This window comes from Parus major, chromosome 1 (assembly GCF_001522545.3).
Source record: "Parus major isolate Abel chromosome 1, Parus_major1.1, whole genome shotgun sequence".
In the NCBI taxonomy this organism is placed as follows: Eukaryota; Metazoa; Chordata; class Aves; order Passeriformes; family Paridae; genus Parus; species Parus major.
Window position 1 is genome coordinate 110,874,208 of NC_031768.1, and position 17,324 is coordinate 110,891,531.

The window sequence follows — 17,324 nt, forward strand, 5'->3', positions numbered from 1 at the left end:
CCAGAGGGGAAAAAAAAGCTCCAAAGAATTGTAAGGAAATTTTGGCTTCAAAGGGGCTGCTTTCTACACAGATGTGCAGAAAAATTCCACTTTTTTGCAGTTTTGCCAAACAGAAGCATTTTTACATCACATTAAAAACTTCATGATATTTGAAAATAGTAATTTTATTGAGTTAATTTTTGAATGTCCAAACCCTTAGGACACCCTTGGTTTTAAATTTAAATTTTGACAATGAAGATTAAGAGAAAAGTCAGTTTTCGAGTTGACATTGTAACATGCCATTCTGGGTACTGGGTGATTTTTCTATCCTTGAGAAAGATGTCTTACTGTGGGAAGAGAAATAGGATTGTGGGGAGCCTACACAACTTGGATATTATGGTTTGACATGAAGGCTCAAACCTGTAATTCAGTTGTCAGGAAATGACACCAGAACACAAATAAGATAAGTAAGATAAAGTCAGCCAGTGAGGAAAGTTGAGTCTTCACACAGACAGAAGCTGGAGAGGTAAAACAAAGCTGTAGAATTGTAAGGATGCAGAAGCAAAATGTGCCTCCTGAAGAAACAGGAACAGCTCTGTCCTGCAGAGCACCCAACTTGCCATTGGCATAGGATTCTGCCTGAGGGAAAAAAAAACCAAAACATAAAACCAAACCAAAACCAAAATAAATAAACATTTTTTTGTTTGGACTTCAGGTTCTAAGTCCAATAAATGTGCTTTCAGTGTTGAATTAGTATTATTACAAACCAACATAATCAGACAAATGACTGCTCCTGAATCAGTTTCCCGTGCTGTGGAACACTCTAAATGAAACAGGCAGGAAGATCTCTGGTTGGTGAGGAAGAGGAAGCCACCCAGCTGGAAATGCAGCCCGCGTGGAAACGCAGGCTGGCATCCTGTCACTCTGCTGCTTCTGTGCTTGCCCGATCAAACCAGAAGAGCAAAACAAACTTCAGAGAATTTTCCATCACACACCAGTCTCCCCAGGTTAGTCAGCAGCATCAGACATGCCAGAGGAAAGCAGAGACATTTTGGCTGCAAGCAAGAAGTCCACCCTGAATAGGGATAGGAATGAGTTTACATGCTAAACATTTGCCCTGCCATATTCTTTTCATAATGTCTGTGTAAAAATGGATGCCTTTTGGCTCTGCAATGTCCATTACTTCTGTAATTTCAAAAATGTCTGCAGTGTCTATGGTAGCTAAAACTGGGGAATGCATTGCAACGATTCAAAATAATTCTGTTGGCTGTCCTGGTACTGTTTAAACAAGGCTGGTTGTTTTTCAGTCTTTTGAAATGCAGTCTTCTGTGCTCTCCTATTCTAAAAATTATTTACAACAAGATAAGGAAAGCTGCCTAAAATGCTCTCAATTATTCTTATATTCTGCTATTTTTCTTTAAGCACAAACATTAAAGTGAAAAAAGAACCCTTTGTACAATTAGCTAAAGTCATAATCCTATAAATTTTTTTGCTTGCCACTGCAGGTGCCCACAAACTTATTAATCTTCCTAATTCTATCACTGGCACTAAGTGCAGATATTGCTGTTTCCCTAAACTGCAAATTTTAGATTTTATAGAGTCAGACCCTATCTGATACCTCTCCAACAAAACAATCCTCAGTGTGACGGCTGAGCTTTGACAGAGGGAATTAAGACAGCTTTGACAATACATCACTGAAGTGATTGTGATCCCTGAATATTTCCAGCAGTCTGTTCTGACCTTTCTGAGAACTAATGTTTTTCCTTGCTTTTCTCATCACTCTCCATGTCACCAGATGTGTTGTGCCACCCACAGGTCTTTTTCCAGAGTGGCAGCAGGGGGAACACTGAAACTCAGGGCAGGAATCATCATAAACTGCTGTTGTAAACTGATAGAATCAACAAAATGAGCTGTTTGAGGTTTATTCAAATATCTCCATGCAAAGAACACAACAAATTTATAATCCAGCTCCTCAAAGGATGCAACACAGCACAGGTAATTTTAATTTGTGGGTATTGTTAACTATTCCTGCTCCATTAATAACCACGGGAGCTTTTGGTTTTTTGGTAGGAAATTAGAAAGCAATTTGAAAAGTAATTACTTCATTAAATTTAGTAATTATGTGCTATAACCACCTCAATCTTCTTTAAAATGAATGACAACACCCTTTTCTCATTCATTATTCTATATGAATTTAAAAAGTTCTACTTTCCTTTTAAATATTAAGACAATGAAGAAGACATTCCTGAACCCGATTGGTAGAAGAAACTGGAAATTTTTGTCACCACTGCAGCCAGAGAAAGCAAAAATGAGATATTTAATTGCTAACTTCAATGAAATATGGGCTCAAGGTCTTAAAGATATTCTCTAGGTAAGAAGAAACAGTGCCTTCCTAGGGCTTCCATTTTCCATCTGTGAGAATAGAAAAAATTAAAATTCCTTGCAAATATTCTTTCTCACACCTTAAAGAGGCAACATATTTTTTTAATCCAATGTGGTGTTTGTTAAGCTGTCTGCAAAGAAATTTTTAGGCAAAAAGAACAGGAAAGCATCAAGGAAAGAACTTGAAACTCATTATAAAACTTCAGCCAACTGTTCAAAATACAAACAATTATATGTCCATAGTATAGGACTGAAAATAGGCCTTAAAAAAAATGCAGGAGTTTTCACAAAATAAAATTAACTAGTTAAAGGCTGCCTCGCTTTCTGTTATTCAGCCACACTCCTCACACATGTTCTCTTATCCAGTTTAGGGAGCTTCTGGCTGTTTTCACGCTGGCTTGTGTGTTAGCAGCAAGGAGTCAAACATAGTCATTGGCATGTTTTTCCTCCTCTTTCATTCTGCACTTCTGTGAGCTCACAATGCACGCTGGCTGACTTTTTTCCCCACACCCTGAGTGATGAAAGGGCGAGAGATAAAGGAAAGTTGTCAGAGCATCAGTAAATTGGGATCTGTAAAAGTAAGGTGGTTAAATATTCAACATAAGCAGTTGCTGTGGCACCAGAAAAGCTTGAGAAGCAGCAGAGGAAGTGAGTAGCTTCATCATTCCTTGAGATTGCTGTGCAGAACTCCATAAATCTGTGATTTAGCTAGAATGCAGAGCACCTCTGTTCTCCTGTTAACACGTGGGCCCATATGTGCTCTGTTCCCTGGTGTGGCAGAGCCTCTGCTGGGCTCCCACAGAGCTCTGAGCACAGCTTCTGTTTGCACTTGGGGACAAAGTTTTGTCTCTTGTTGAAGCAGGAGGGAAAACGTCTCAGCAGTGTGGAGAGGGCACAGGGTGAGAGATGGGACTGGGAGAGCTGGGAGAACAGGGTAAGGATAAGCAGAGATTTGAAATAAGCAGAGATTTGACACAGTTGAGCTCCCTGCTTACAGCACCAAGAAGCCCTGGGGAAAACTGATCCTCTTTCCTTTTGCTGCACTGTGGGCAAAGCCATGATCAAGCCTTCATCTTTCTTCATTCTTTCTTGCAGAGAGGTAAATCCATGCTTCTTGTTGTATCCACAGCATCTTAAGAACTTTCCATGCACTAGAGAAGTATTAATATCTATTTTCTCCTCTTTCCCTGGCCTTTTAAAATTTAACCTGTATTTAGCCTTCATTAGCTTTTCTATGTAGTTCCTGGCTTACAAGAACTTTAATATTTCTCTCTCACCTGTAGAATATTTTTATCAGTCCCCACTTTCCCTGAAGTGTAATGTCAAAAAACTGGGTAAAGCCTTCCAGTTGGTGTCTTGCCAGTGAACAGCAAAGGAATTATTTGACATTTCTTATTTATATTCCAAGTATCACTGGTTGAAATAATGTCTTCCAACTTTATGCTGTAGCTGTCGACACTTGACCCAGAGAGTCTTTGAATTCCTTTAAAATGAGTGTCCTGACTTTGGTGTGTGACACATCTGAGGTTTTTACCTTAAACTTTAGATTAGTGGGTGAAACTGCTCCTCAGAAGTGCCTGTTCATGTTGGGTCATGGGATCATAGAGTGGCTGGCTAAAATAAAGGCACTCACCTGCAGTGTGCAGGACTGCTTTTGTCCTGATAAACACCATTCTTCATTTGCCAGCTATTCTATACTTCTGGATAATGGAGAATATGGGGTTGGAAAGTATTCATTGGATCAATGAGTCCTGTCTCCTGCACACACTGGGAACCAGGAGATTGTAACTTTTCTCTAAAAAATTCTTTTTTTCTTTCTCTGATGCCGTTGCACTTCTTTTTTATTTTTCTTACTTTTCCTGGATTTCTCAGTCTCCTTTGGGCTGAATTTCTTTTTGGGATCCTCCATTGTGGGGAGCCCTGCTTATCTCAGTTCTCTAGGTTTGAAGAAAAACTCCCAATCTTAGAATCTTGTTTCTCATGTTTATTAGAAGGTCATTACAAAACTTGGCAGGTCTCTCCAGACTGGCTGCACAAGTTTGAATCACTGCAATCTGGTACATTTCTTTTTTTTGGTGGTACAAACAAGGCCTTGTGGCTCACTTTGTGTCTGATAGCACAAAATGGCCCCAAACAACACCATTCTTTTATCTTTATACCTAATTTTACCCAATTAACAGTAGACACGTATATTATCTTCCTTAATGACCAAATGACCCTTCACCTCTGTCATGCCCTGTGGCATTTTCTGTCCAATCACTGACTATTACCCAAAAACCTCTAGGAGAGGAACATGAAGAAGAAAGAAGAAGGGACAAGAGACAGCACCCTAAATCCTCCATCTTGTCTTCTGTTTTCTAAACTAACTTTTTCACTCAGTGACTTAAGAGAACTCTCTAATCTACATACTTATACTTTTAGCTTTTTCCATCTAAATTTAACATTTGTTCTCATGTATCACCATGAAAACATGCTCATGAATTTCATGTTATATGAAATTCAGTGTTTTTCTGGATCTTAGAACTAAGTATCAGAAACAAGGGCACACACTCTGTATTCCAGACTCCAACAGATATATATATATATATTATAAAATATATAATTTGGGAACATCTTCACTCAGGAAGGCACGCTGCAAATCACAGAGCACTTCCAAACACCCAAACAAATTCCATGTGTATTAAAAGACCAATGTTTCACGTGCCATGTGCCTCAGCAAAAGAGGAAGGATGATGATTCACCTGTGCTCCTGGAGAGCACATTACTGAAACCACCCTGAATGCCCCTAAAAAGCAGAAAAGGACATTACCTACCCAGGAGGGGGTCAATGTTTGCTGCCAAACTGACAAGGAGTTGGAATTCTCTGCCATCCTCAAAGCTGGAAGTTGTTTTTGTTTGTGTGGCTGAACTCAGCACAGACATGTCAGGCTAAAGTAAACCCTGCACCTTGAGACCACAAACTGTAATTTAGAGGATAAAAAAAAAAAAAAAATAGTTTCTGGTTTATATCTACGTTTGTCCTTTCCTGAAACCCTGCAACACACACATCAAGTGTGTCCTACTCTTTTTTATAGTTGTTATCTGCTGTCCTTATAGTGAGGGAGTGCAAGGCCTGAAAAATGCAGATTATTTGGAGTAACTGCAGTAGTTCAGTCAATAAGGAGGTACAGTCCTGTGTCAGGTATAGACACAGGATTTAATTTTCTGCACACATTAAAGAGTGAATCATACTTTTTCTGAGTAAAACAAACACTTTTTTTTTGCCTGCAATGAATTGCAGTTAATACTACATACAAAATGCTGAAAAAGTAGCAAAATATTAGCATTTCTGAATGAAAATGTGACATTTTATATATCCTGTAGTCAAATTACTGTTGGTTCCCTAGAGCTACCCTGACCAATTTAATTTATCACATCGGTACACATATGAAATCAAAACTTCTGCTGCCCATCTACACGTAAAACTCAGAGTATCAGATTCTTTTTTTTTTCTTCTTGTGTGTGTTTTCATTATTTTTCCTTAGATCTGCTATTTAATAGATATTCACACATTTGTGATTCTGGTCTCATTTAATTTGACCTCTACATTTCACCAGAACAGAATCATACACTCAATTTTTAAGTGGTAGAAGAAAATCAAAGCCAAAAAGTGGTGGTTGCCCAAAAACATTGAGGAGTTGCAACATTTAGGTAAATCAGAGGAAAAATTGAATGGATTTCTATTATTTATAACCCTAGAGCTGACAAAGCCCTGTAGCAGGTAAGCTCTGGGTTAAAAATTTCAAACCATCTCTAACCAGAGGATATCTGAGCCAAACTTCAAGGTGTGATAACCAAACACCAACTACAGAAACTCTTTTTCCTGCTTCCAGGTTAATATCAGATCACTTGGTTTAGGATGAGAGATTCAGATGTTTCAAACTCTGTGCATTTCACCCCTAGGAATGAGGAAAGGCTCAGCTGAGTCTGAAAAGATTTGGTTCTATGTGTTTGGGGATGCCACAACACCTGAATATTGCTTTTTTAAAAACAGTCTAAATCAGAAATGTTGAATGGATCATCCTCATCATAAAAACACCTCTCAAATTGCTACACTTTTGAAATTAATTTCATATTTAGTACAATAAATACCTGAGAAAAGCTGGGGATTATGTGCTCAGAGTTCTTGTACAGTGTGTGCCAGGTTTTCAACCTAATTTGGCCCAAGCAGATTTTTCACTAACACTTTGCTCTTTGGAAGAGGAAATTTCATTTGGCTTTCCATATTAACATGTTCTTTCATTCCTAAGTCATATCTCCATAAATAACTTTTTATCATTGCAAGGCATTAAAATCTCCAGTTAGCAGACATTTAAAACAGTCACATATTTCCACTTCAAATACAGAAAGAAAAGAAGGGGGGAAAAAATTGGTGTGTGGTGCTGAGGGAAAGCATCAGAGCAAAAATCTTTGAAAGATGAGGCATATGAAACTGGCTGGCTGCCTGATGTTCTCTGCTAGGTCCTTGCTGAGACTTACTTGAATTTCAAATCAGTTTCTAAGCTGGTGAATAGCAGGTGCTTGCTAACCAGCTCATAATGAGTACAGAGGTCCAAACTCCACGGAGGTTTCTCTCCCTGCTTTTGGCTATCGCTTGTAGTTGTGGAAAAAATGCACACTGGGCCTGGAAATTGGAAATTTTAACTGAAAGAGCACAAACACGAGACAATTTTGTAGCCTTCTGAACACAGAGGGCTAAAAGAGGAAGCAGGATGTTGTTAATTTTTTATGCTATATATGCTGTGATATGTTTGGGGATGTGGATATTAGAGCTGAAGCCAGGATGTTTGCAAAAAATGCAGAAATCAAACATTCACAACTTTTTTTTCTTACCTGGGCAGGTTCTTGTTCCATGCTGTTCATTCCAGAGGCAAAAAGCTGAGAGACAACAGTCCAGGTTCTTCTTCCTAACATCTCTCTAGGGTTTAATCACAGAACATAAGAGATTAAAGAGTCTTCACTAAATGATTCCTTTTTCTCTCACCCTTCACCCGTTAATCCTAGATTAATGGTTTTAACATGTTTTGGGACTTTGTGAAATTATATCTTTGCAGCTCTGGAATGTGTGTAACACATAAAATGTGCACTCCAGTACAAAATTGCCACATAATTTCCCAAAATGAGGCCATTAACCATGCGGTAAAATCAAGTGACACTGAGGACAATAACTGGCAGAGGGGTAAAAAGGCCCAGCACAACACAAAGGTCAGAAATGAGCTGTAAAAAATGAGCTGAAAGTTTTCTCCGCTCCACAGCTGGAAACAATCTTCTTACTCTGTAGAAGACCCTCTTCTCCTCCACCAGAGTTTCCATGGAAAGGAAATCCAGGAGGAAATTGGAAGCAAGTCACAAGTGACAGAGTTCCCTGTCTGGAATATCACAGGGCCACATCTTCAGTTTGGCAGAGCCACGATTATCGTGTCCATTTCTAGCCAAATAGGAGAGAGAAACTGAATAGCTCCAGCCATGTAACCAAAAAGAGTTTCTTATTTTGTGTTCTGCAAATAGAGATGTAATATTTTACCATTTTAAATAAGTATATAAAGTAAACATTTTCTTCAGGAAAGAAAAAAGTATTTAAATAAATTGTTAATGATTGTCATGATAGCAAAGGAATCTTTATTTATGAAAAACTGCAGACTGACTATCACCTAGTTCAATTCAGTGTCAGCCCATTGATTCATGAAGGCTTTGTTGATTTATTGCAGTCAAGGATCTCATCCAACATTAACAAATTCCATTTTAAATGAATTGTTGTAGAGATTGCAGTACCTCAGGTTTGTTTTTTGTATTAAGAAGTGAATTGATTGCATAACCTATTGAGTGAGGAATTTATGTATTCTCATTACTGAGGAGTTATCTGCAATGCTTTATTGATGGATTTGCGTTGGATAATCCATAATTATCAGTGGCTAAAAATGACTGAAAACTACCACAAAAAAAAGTCAATGAAAATGTTGATGGAGAAAAAAGTGATTGTGTATTTTGCCCAACACAAAATAAGATATATAAAAGCCATTCCCTTCAGGCAGGTGAGGAGATAATCTATTTTGATAGCTCTTATCATGAATGGAAAGCCATGGAAAAATTGGATATTGCATTGGAGGCACCAAGAGGACAGAATGAGAGGTGGTCTTTCTTTACCAGGTGCAGAAATGTCATCAGAAAAGGACACTTCTCATTGATTTTGTGGCAAAATAAGGTTTTGTTGCCTGTGGAGAAGCTTTTATTTGGAAATTCTGGCCCTTTGCTCCCTGCTTGTGCTCCTTTCTCCAGAAAGAGCTCTGGAAACAAAGTGAGGTAAATAGGTAATCCCTGCGTGGGGAACTGGCTGGTGAAATTGAAGAGATATGACAGTGATTTTCACTCCTGCAGTCCTGTCTGCCTTTGTTTTCTTTAAAGGTAAAAGTAAATCCGTTTCCTGAACCTCAAAACATTTCTTCAGAATCACACAGGAAGATATATTTACTTGGGCTTTTGACCAAAGGGATCATGATGAAATTCATATGTTGGGAAAAAAAAAACCCTGTGATTTTATTTTGCTTTGCTTAGTAATATATCTGTCAGTTTTTCAAAATATGGATTTACAATGTTGTGAAGGCCAGTAGAGATGGAAATACACCCATTTTCCTTGATCCTTATATTTGCCTCACCTGTGCAGCCCCCTCAGCCTCCTTATTGCTTTTTGGCCAGTTATTTGCACATGCCATGGGAGCTCAAGTTTGAGGGAGGAATTGGATGAACAGGGGAAGAGTGACCTTGTGAGTGATTTTTAGAAGATAATTCTCTGCCTACAGGGTTTAGGGAAATAATATGCAAGGACATATGTGTGTCAGCTAGAATGACTGTGTCTTTTCTTCAGCTTCTGGAAACATCAATTCCACCAGTGTGTCAGCTGTCTGCATCATCTCCCTGCCCATCACCAGCAGCTGAGGTTTCACCTTCCAGTTTCATTATCCTTTAAGCCACCCTTCATCAGTCAACCATTCTTTCACATTAAAACCCAGTGAGGGAAGCATTGCTCACATGCTCCTGTCTAGAGCACAGTTGGTTTAAACTGTTTCATGTTGGGGAAATGACTGAGAAGATGTGTTTTGCATCTTGGTGGTGTGGGTTTTTACTTTCACCTTCTGGGCATGAAACAATGCAGATTCAGTAAATAGATCTAACTGTGTGTAATGAGAACGATTTCAGTGCTTTAGGTTCATTAGTCTCACAGTGTGAACTTTAATAAAAATGAATTTGACTAGATTAGATGTAATTACAGCAATTTGAGTTAAAATTTGTGTACCCTTGCATGCTTATATAAAGGGTGATTATTTTAAAATATATTTGGGTAAGTGACAGAGAATAACATGCATGGCTGTCATACAAATCAGTGACTGTAATTCTTAGTTTACAGAAAAGAAACTTTTAATCACTGGGCCCAGTGGCCACTTCACTCTCTAATTAGACAAAATTATTGACCATCCACCTTTAATGGCCCTTACATAAAGTCTACACTTTATGTGTAGGCATGGAGGTAGCACAGTCATCTCACAGTGGAGCATTCAAACATTTTCAGTGTTTGCACACGGTACAGAAGTCACTGAAGTGGTGCCAAAACTTGTGTATAATTGAGCCAATCTCTGTTCTCTACACATTATGGTACACTGATGGTGATGGTCTCACCAGCACTGGGCACCTTGTGCTGCATCTTTAGCTGAAGGGCAAGAAGGATGTACACACCATGCCACAAGGAAAGCAGATTAACTTACCCTGGCAAGTCTGAATAACACACAGGAACACCTAACCCCCTTGCCTGAAATATCCCTTTCACCTTTTTTCTTCTTTTTTTATTCCTTTTCCCCCTCCTCTGTCCCCACAGGATTTTCTCAGTGTAGTGGAAGGAAGGCATCAGACCTGAAACACCCAGCAGAGTGTGAGGTCCCACAGCCAGGCCCTGTCCCCTGTTCTCTGCCACCATTTATCTTCAGGGTACTGCAGCATTGTGCAGAGCCCACAAAAAGTCATGTCACATTCTGAGATCAAATCTGCTTATCAGTCCCTTTTACCAATAAAACACTGCAGCTCTGCAGAGTAGCCTTGCAAATAGGAAATTTCCCAGTACTGTGCAGCCAAATTACCCATCCAGTCTAAAATGTGAAGGTCACTTTGGAGGGCAAGATGGCCTTTTGCTCTTTTGCAGTCTTTCTGTCTGTCTCCATCATTCTCTACTATTTAAAACCACTAAAAAAGGATAAAAACTTCTGCTAGCAACTAACTTCAACACAGAAAAAATGCCTGGTTGGTGCCTTCTGTGAGAACCTGATAGTGCTGTTGTTTGAGGCACCAACTGCAATCAAAAGTAGAACAGTTCTCTTCTGGTTGTTCTTAAAAGGTAAGGAGAAGTAAACAACCATAAATAGTGAAAAGATAATAAACTCAGAAGAACCCATCACTTCAAAATGTAAAAATATTGGAGAAAGCCTTTGTCTGAAAAAATGTGATTTCTTTCAGTTCAAAGTGTGACCAAACAGAGCTGATTGAGTGACCTCCACTGGAACAGAAAGGTACGTGGGGTATTATATCTCTAACAAGCAGAAAGCTTGTGCATATTTGATACAGGAAATACACACAAACTGAGCTCCATTCACATTCACCTTGATGAAGGTCATGTCTGGGAACTAGAAATGGTGAGAGTCAGAGAGTTTAGAGAGTTTAAGCATGTCAGATTGCAAGCCCATAACATCATGACATTTGGGTTTGAAGGTGAATGTCCAAGAACCAAAGCATTGCTTTAAGAAGCTCACCTCTATGATAAAGCTGTTTCTTTCACTAGGCAGAACAAATTAGACCAATCAAAGCAGCACATTCTCGAAGTTACAGGTTTGAGACACAAAAGACAAAGCAGTATTAGATTTAGGCTTTGTGAATGACCTGGAGTATGAGCTAAAAGTAATTTAGGTGATAAGCAGTGCAGTTATTCAACACTCGATATCACCAGTAATCATTTTAAAAATCACTCTGTGTCTCTGCACAGTTTGCCAAGCAGCAGTATTTCCTTCTTCCCGTAATTCAAATTCCCCTGGGAATGCTGTTTTTACAGGAGGCAGGGATTAGCAGAGCTGTTAAAGCAGGCCTGAAGTTCTGGAGGAGGGAGCAGCAAAGAAAAATGGGATTGCCTTAAATGGGGATCATGTACACAGACAGCCAGGGGCTAAAACAAGTGTGGCTAAATACACAATATGGCTTTATTTTCTGTTCTGAAACTTGTCAATATGTAAACTGGAAAAAACCCAGAAAATCAACACATAAACATCCATCACTCCCTACAGAACATATTTAGCACCTCTGAATTTTAAAAGGTTAGCCTCTTAACCCTGTGCTTATGGTTTGAAATGGTTGGAAGCCACCATCTGTTTTAAAGACAATGAGATTTTATCCAATTCAGTGTACAGATTGAAGATAAACTCGGATGATTTGCTGAGCCCATTGCTGGGCTCACAATCTCCATACATGACAGTCCAGAGGTTTTGATTTTAACATATTATTTGAAAGTGAACACCTAATTTCTTCTTTTTAACCTACAGATCACTGCTATCTGAATTGAGATTTGGTTTGTATTTGTTTGTTTGTTTTCCAATCCCTTTCAGCTCCTGACTGTTTCGCTAGCTCAGTGATTTTGTTATTTCTCTTCCAGTGAGAAAACATGGATTCAGGCCTGAAATTATTTAGATGTAGAAATAATATGGCAGGTATTGATATGCTTTTCATTGAGAGAAAGATTCAGACAGAAAGACAATAAGCAGAAGACCCCAGTCCTCCCCTGGAAGGCCATAAAGGAAAGCAGTTTTATAGAACAAACCTGTGAGACCCTCCAGAAAGAATAAAGGAAAAAAACAGCCCCAGTCAGACATGACCAAAGCAATAAATTCTGTGTCCTCTGGCAACTACAAGCCCATTCAGAGATCACTTTAGAAAGGCATTTCCTGCTCAGTGCACAGAAAACGATGATGGGAATATGATCTGCTGTGCTTGTTGCTGGTTTCGTTAATGGTTATTCCACTTTGAGGCAGATTTTCAGAAGTTTACCAAGCTAAATCCTTCCCCCTCAGTTTGCAACCTTTAGGCAGTTCCTTTCTCCAGTGTTTCCACCCATCTTACTTCAGTCTTTCTCAGCTCAGGCATTTAGGAAGCTGGAGATGATTTATACATCTAATTTGAAATCACTCAGATCCTGGATGGATTTGGGTCAGCTGTGGCCACCTCTTTTTCTACCATGGTTAAATTTTATTTCGATAATACATTAATTAATAATTAATTTTTTGCTAAATGACCTGTATTTTAGGAAGAAAGGTTCTCTGCATGTGTATGGAGGCAACACAATAAAGTACTAACTCGTCAGAGGCTAAAACACAAAGAACTTAATGGATCTGCTGGATTTTCTGGAATGGCAATCCATGGAGAACCTTGGCTGTGTGTAGTGGCTGCAGAAGTCATTTACTGTGTAGGACTGGATGCCACAAAATACCTGTGCCTGCAATACTCAGTGTAGAGTGAACAGAAGATAAACAAAAGTGACTTCACCAGAGTTTTTAGTGAAACCACCTTTGCTGTCCATCCTCCAGGGCACCAATGATTCCTTTTCTACTTCACAATGAAAGTTAATCTTTGCAGCATTATGTTTACTTTACCATCTTCTCCAAATTCCTTAGTCGCAGGAACAGTGTAATCTCATTTTTGGAGGCTTCTACCTTTTTTTAAGGGATGGTGGGATGCAGTAATTCCATGTTTGTCTCCAAACATCAGTGGAAAAACTGTAAGCATCTATCCTATTGCATACTGAAGGCCTGGCTCCGCAGAAATAGAAAAGCAATTGGAATCTATAGATTTCTTATCTTTTTCAGGCCAATTCCTAAATTTATTTTGTTGGGATGTCTTGTCTGGTTTCTGCTAAGGACTGAATGAAGACTGAATATAGATATTCTCTTTTGGATGATTGACAGAATGTGTGGTTAGACAAGTCTTTTTAGAGTCAGACATAACCCCAGCATAAGGGATCTCAGAAGAAAATACTGATTTTTCATAGCACGAACCTCCCTCTCCCCTGAGTACCATCCTATTACAGTCACTGCTGACAGAATAAAGAGCTATCAAAACAACAAGGTTCAAAATAAAACTGGGGAAGCTCTTATGAAACATGAAAGCTCTCTGCTTCAAAATGCTGGACTGAGGAGAGCACAACGTGTGCACAGTGAAAAGTTTGGAGGGAAATAAATAAAAGAAATCAAACTCCTGTGTTAAAACCAAAGAAATATTTACTATTCCTCAGATCAGCTATAGTCTAATGATCAGAGTGAACTCATTTCCAGTGGCATATATAAACCCAAATGTTAATCAGGAGAGGAGTGGGAGGAGGGAAATGGCAGTGCACGAGGACAGCTCTGGGTTATGTCACCGCTCCCAGGGGTGAAGGTGACAGACAGGGAACAGAAAAACCCCAAAAGCCAGGAGAAAAGTGAGGCATTTTTAATAACTGCTACCCCAGAATCCCTGCTAGATTTGGCAATCTCAGAGATAAGAATTGGAGAGAAAAGTAGAAGGAGGGAAGACCTTACCCAAAGGGAGAAATTCCTTACATGCCAATTTTTGCTTGACAGCAGAGGGAAGAGGAGAAGCACATTGGATGGGCCCATCCCAGCCAGAGACGTGTCACATGTAATGAATCTCTTCTAGGGTGAATATTTAAATAGTTTCAAGGTATCATGAACTGAGAACTTATAATTTTCACTTACCTATGCACCACTTGCTACAAGTAGAAACAAGCATCTCCATGGGGAAGTTCTTTGATTCCTCATCGATTTCACTGATCCAAAACCATTTTGAGCAGAGGACTGAGATGATCCAGACTGATGAGGCACCATTTTATACCATATCTAATCCAATCAACAGCAGGGCCTTGTTAAGCAAATTCCTTGTCTTTCCCCAGAGAACAGGGGATCACTGTATCATACCTGCAGCTAATGTATGTACTATTATATTATATACATTTAGAAACACTTTAATAGTTTTTCTTTGCCTTGGCCCCTTATGTCATTACTTCATTGGTCTAGTGTTTTATTTTAACTGGAAAATTATAATTCTATTTATTCCTCAAAGACTGTTGAATTACTGATGAGATCTGCATAATATATCCTTACATATTCTAATGCTTACTAAACCAAATTTATGTTTTGTTAAATATTTAAGGGATATCCACGAGAAGTTACTCAAGACTTTTTCTTTTTTTTTGAGTAATTGATTTCATTGCCATAATTCCCCCTATTTAATTCTTCAATTACTATAAAAAAGTAAAGTAGAATTATTTCTATGTAAAACCTAATTCATGCTACCAGTAGGCAGAGAAGGAAACAGGGAAGGGACTGATCATTCTCAAATCCCATTTTTGTTATTTGGTTTATTAATGAATGAATTCTTTTTCCAGAGTAGCAGATCATTCAAGTAGCTTGAAAGCTTTAATAGTTTGAGAATTGCCTTGTGTTCTGTCAAACAAAAATAAATAATGTGAAATAATTCATATAGCACAAAGTGTTTATAACCTAGTAACAGTAAGAGATTTTAATTCTGAACTGCAATTATACCATTGTTAAAGGAAAGGGAAAACAGAAAAACAGTTTTGCAGGATTTTATAGAAATGTATTTTACAAAAAGCAATGCTTCAGGCAATGCTTTTTTTCTAATATAAATCAATTTATTTGGCAATCAGCAGACACCATCACTGTGCCTACTTAAAATAGAGACAATAGTTATTGAAGTGTATGGATACAAACCCTCAGTGTCAAGTTCAGCTCTTCAGTTATTCACCATGAAAGTAAATTAATCTGAGTGTTCAAAATATCCCACTGATCTGTTATGAAGTTATTTGTGGCTTTTAAAAATGGGAACCAGGACCTAAGTATTGCATTCATTTCATAGCATTTCACTTTACACTATTTCTCAGACTTCCACAAAGCCAAGAATACTGGAGGATTTAATCCATAGGTCCTTGGCCTGGGTGCTTATTAAATAGAATGCACTAAACAGTATAAAAATAGATCTCAGCAAAGAAATTCCTGTCTCCATTTTCAACTGTCCTGTCAAGATATATGTTATTCTGTTAGTGCATGAAAACCTGAGCTCAGCCTCATCCCTGACTGCAGCACAGCTTCAGGAGATGTATGTACACACACAGGGACTGTCCTGTATTCTGCCTCCTAATCCTAATGCTAATCCCAAAAATCTCCTAATCTTGTGCTGTGAGTCTGCCTGCTGACACAGGTGTGTTTTCTGAAATAGTAAACAGCAAGGCTGCTTGTGGGGCTGGAGAATCAGAAATATGATAGCTCCAGAGAAGTGTCTTAATCATAGAAATCAGTGCACTTCCTCTGTTTTTTTCATAGGTTTCCATGTCATCGTTAACTTAATTCTATCAAAATAGGATGCAGCTTTTCTATAAACTTGTGGCAGGGGAGGAGATTTTATTTAGAACCTCTGTGTCAGTCAGGATATCAGAGGAATATATTAAAGACATCCTCAGTGGATCCATTTTTAGGTTAATTCCACTCAGCAGATGCCCTTCCTAAATGACTTTCAAATGACTGCATGGCTTAAATTCAATTTCAATAACTACTAAATAGCCCTTTTTTCAGTGACATGCATGAACTAAACTCCACACTACCATCACCTGGAATAGCTTTCTATGGATTCACTCCTTGCATGGACTTGAAAGGTTTCCATTTTAAGAGGCTGCCTGATTTCTGTATGGAAATCTGACATTTAGTGTATGGGGAAAATGAGCTGTAAAGAGGATGGGTCAAGTAACATCAGTGGTTTTAAGTACCCTCCTGTTTATTGGAAGCACAGCATTGATTAGAAGCATGAAGGAGTGATGCTAATTTATAATTTCTGCTTATCCAGTTGCACACAACTGGTTTGGGAGTGGCAGTTTTCAAAGATTTACAAAGGACCAGAGAAAGTGTCCAGTTAGTGCATTTACCTTGGTGTCACATCATAATTGAAAGCACTGGCAACGCTCCCTTCCAGCTTCTCCCTTCACTTCTGTAAAGCAAGGCACAATAGAAGGGTTTCACCACTTTTGGGTACCCAGCTCCAGCCCAGCTTGGTCCTTTCCCACTTTGTAGCTGGTGTCAGTGGATAAGAACCCGAGCTGCCTGCCAGGGGATGAGGATGCCCGTGTTTGTACAGCTCCAGAGGGTGTCACTCATTATTGACACCATCTGCTCACTTCAGTGACAGTGTTTCCAATCTGCTCTCCTGGAAGGTAAATGGCTGCAGAGTAATTCCAGAAGCTCTGCTGCAGGAAAGAAATTTTGCTCATGTACAATGAGATTTTTTTTTTCCTCTTTGCTTCCTTCCTTATACTTTGTGCAAATTTGCAAAGTTCAATTATCCATTTGAAGGTAAAATAACTTCCTGAGAAAACAAAAGAGAAGGTACAAAGTCTGTGTGGCTGATTTCCTATAATAAAACATGTCATTCTTGTTGTAATAAAAATATATATTGCAGATGTAACTTTTTCTTATGTGGACAATTATCCATTCTTTATGATAAATAAGAAATCAAATTTCATGGAAATGAAGCTTGAACACAAAATGTGGCAAATATTTGGTGTATTACTTATCAGCTGATAGAGTGTATAAGGAAATACATGTGAGCAGTTTAAAAGAAGTAAAAGGTAAAGTATAAGGGATTAACCTCTCATGATACATGGTAATAAACTAATGTTGGGTGTTAGTGACTATTGTATGATACAAGAGCAATAATTACCTTAACTGCTTTGAATATTTTAGCAGCTCTCTATGATTTATAGGTCAAGCTTTATGAAACTTGTAAAGTTAGAAAAAACTAGACTGAAACTGTAAGCACAGGAGACTTCTCCAGTG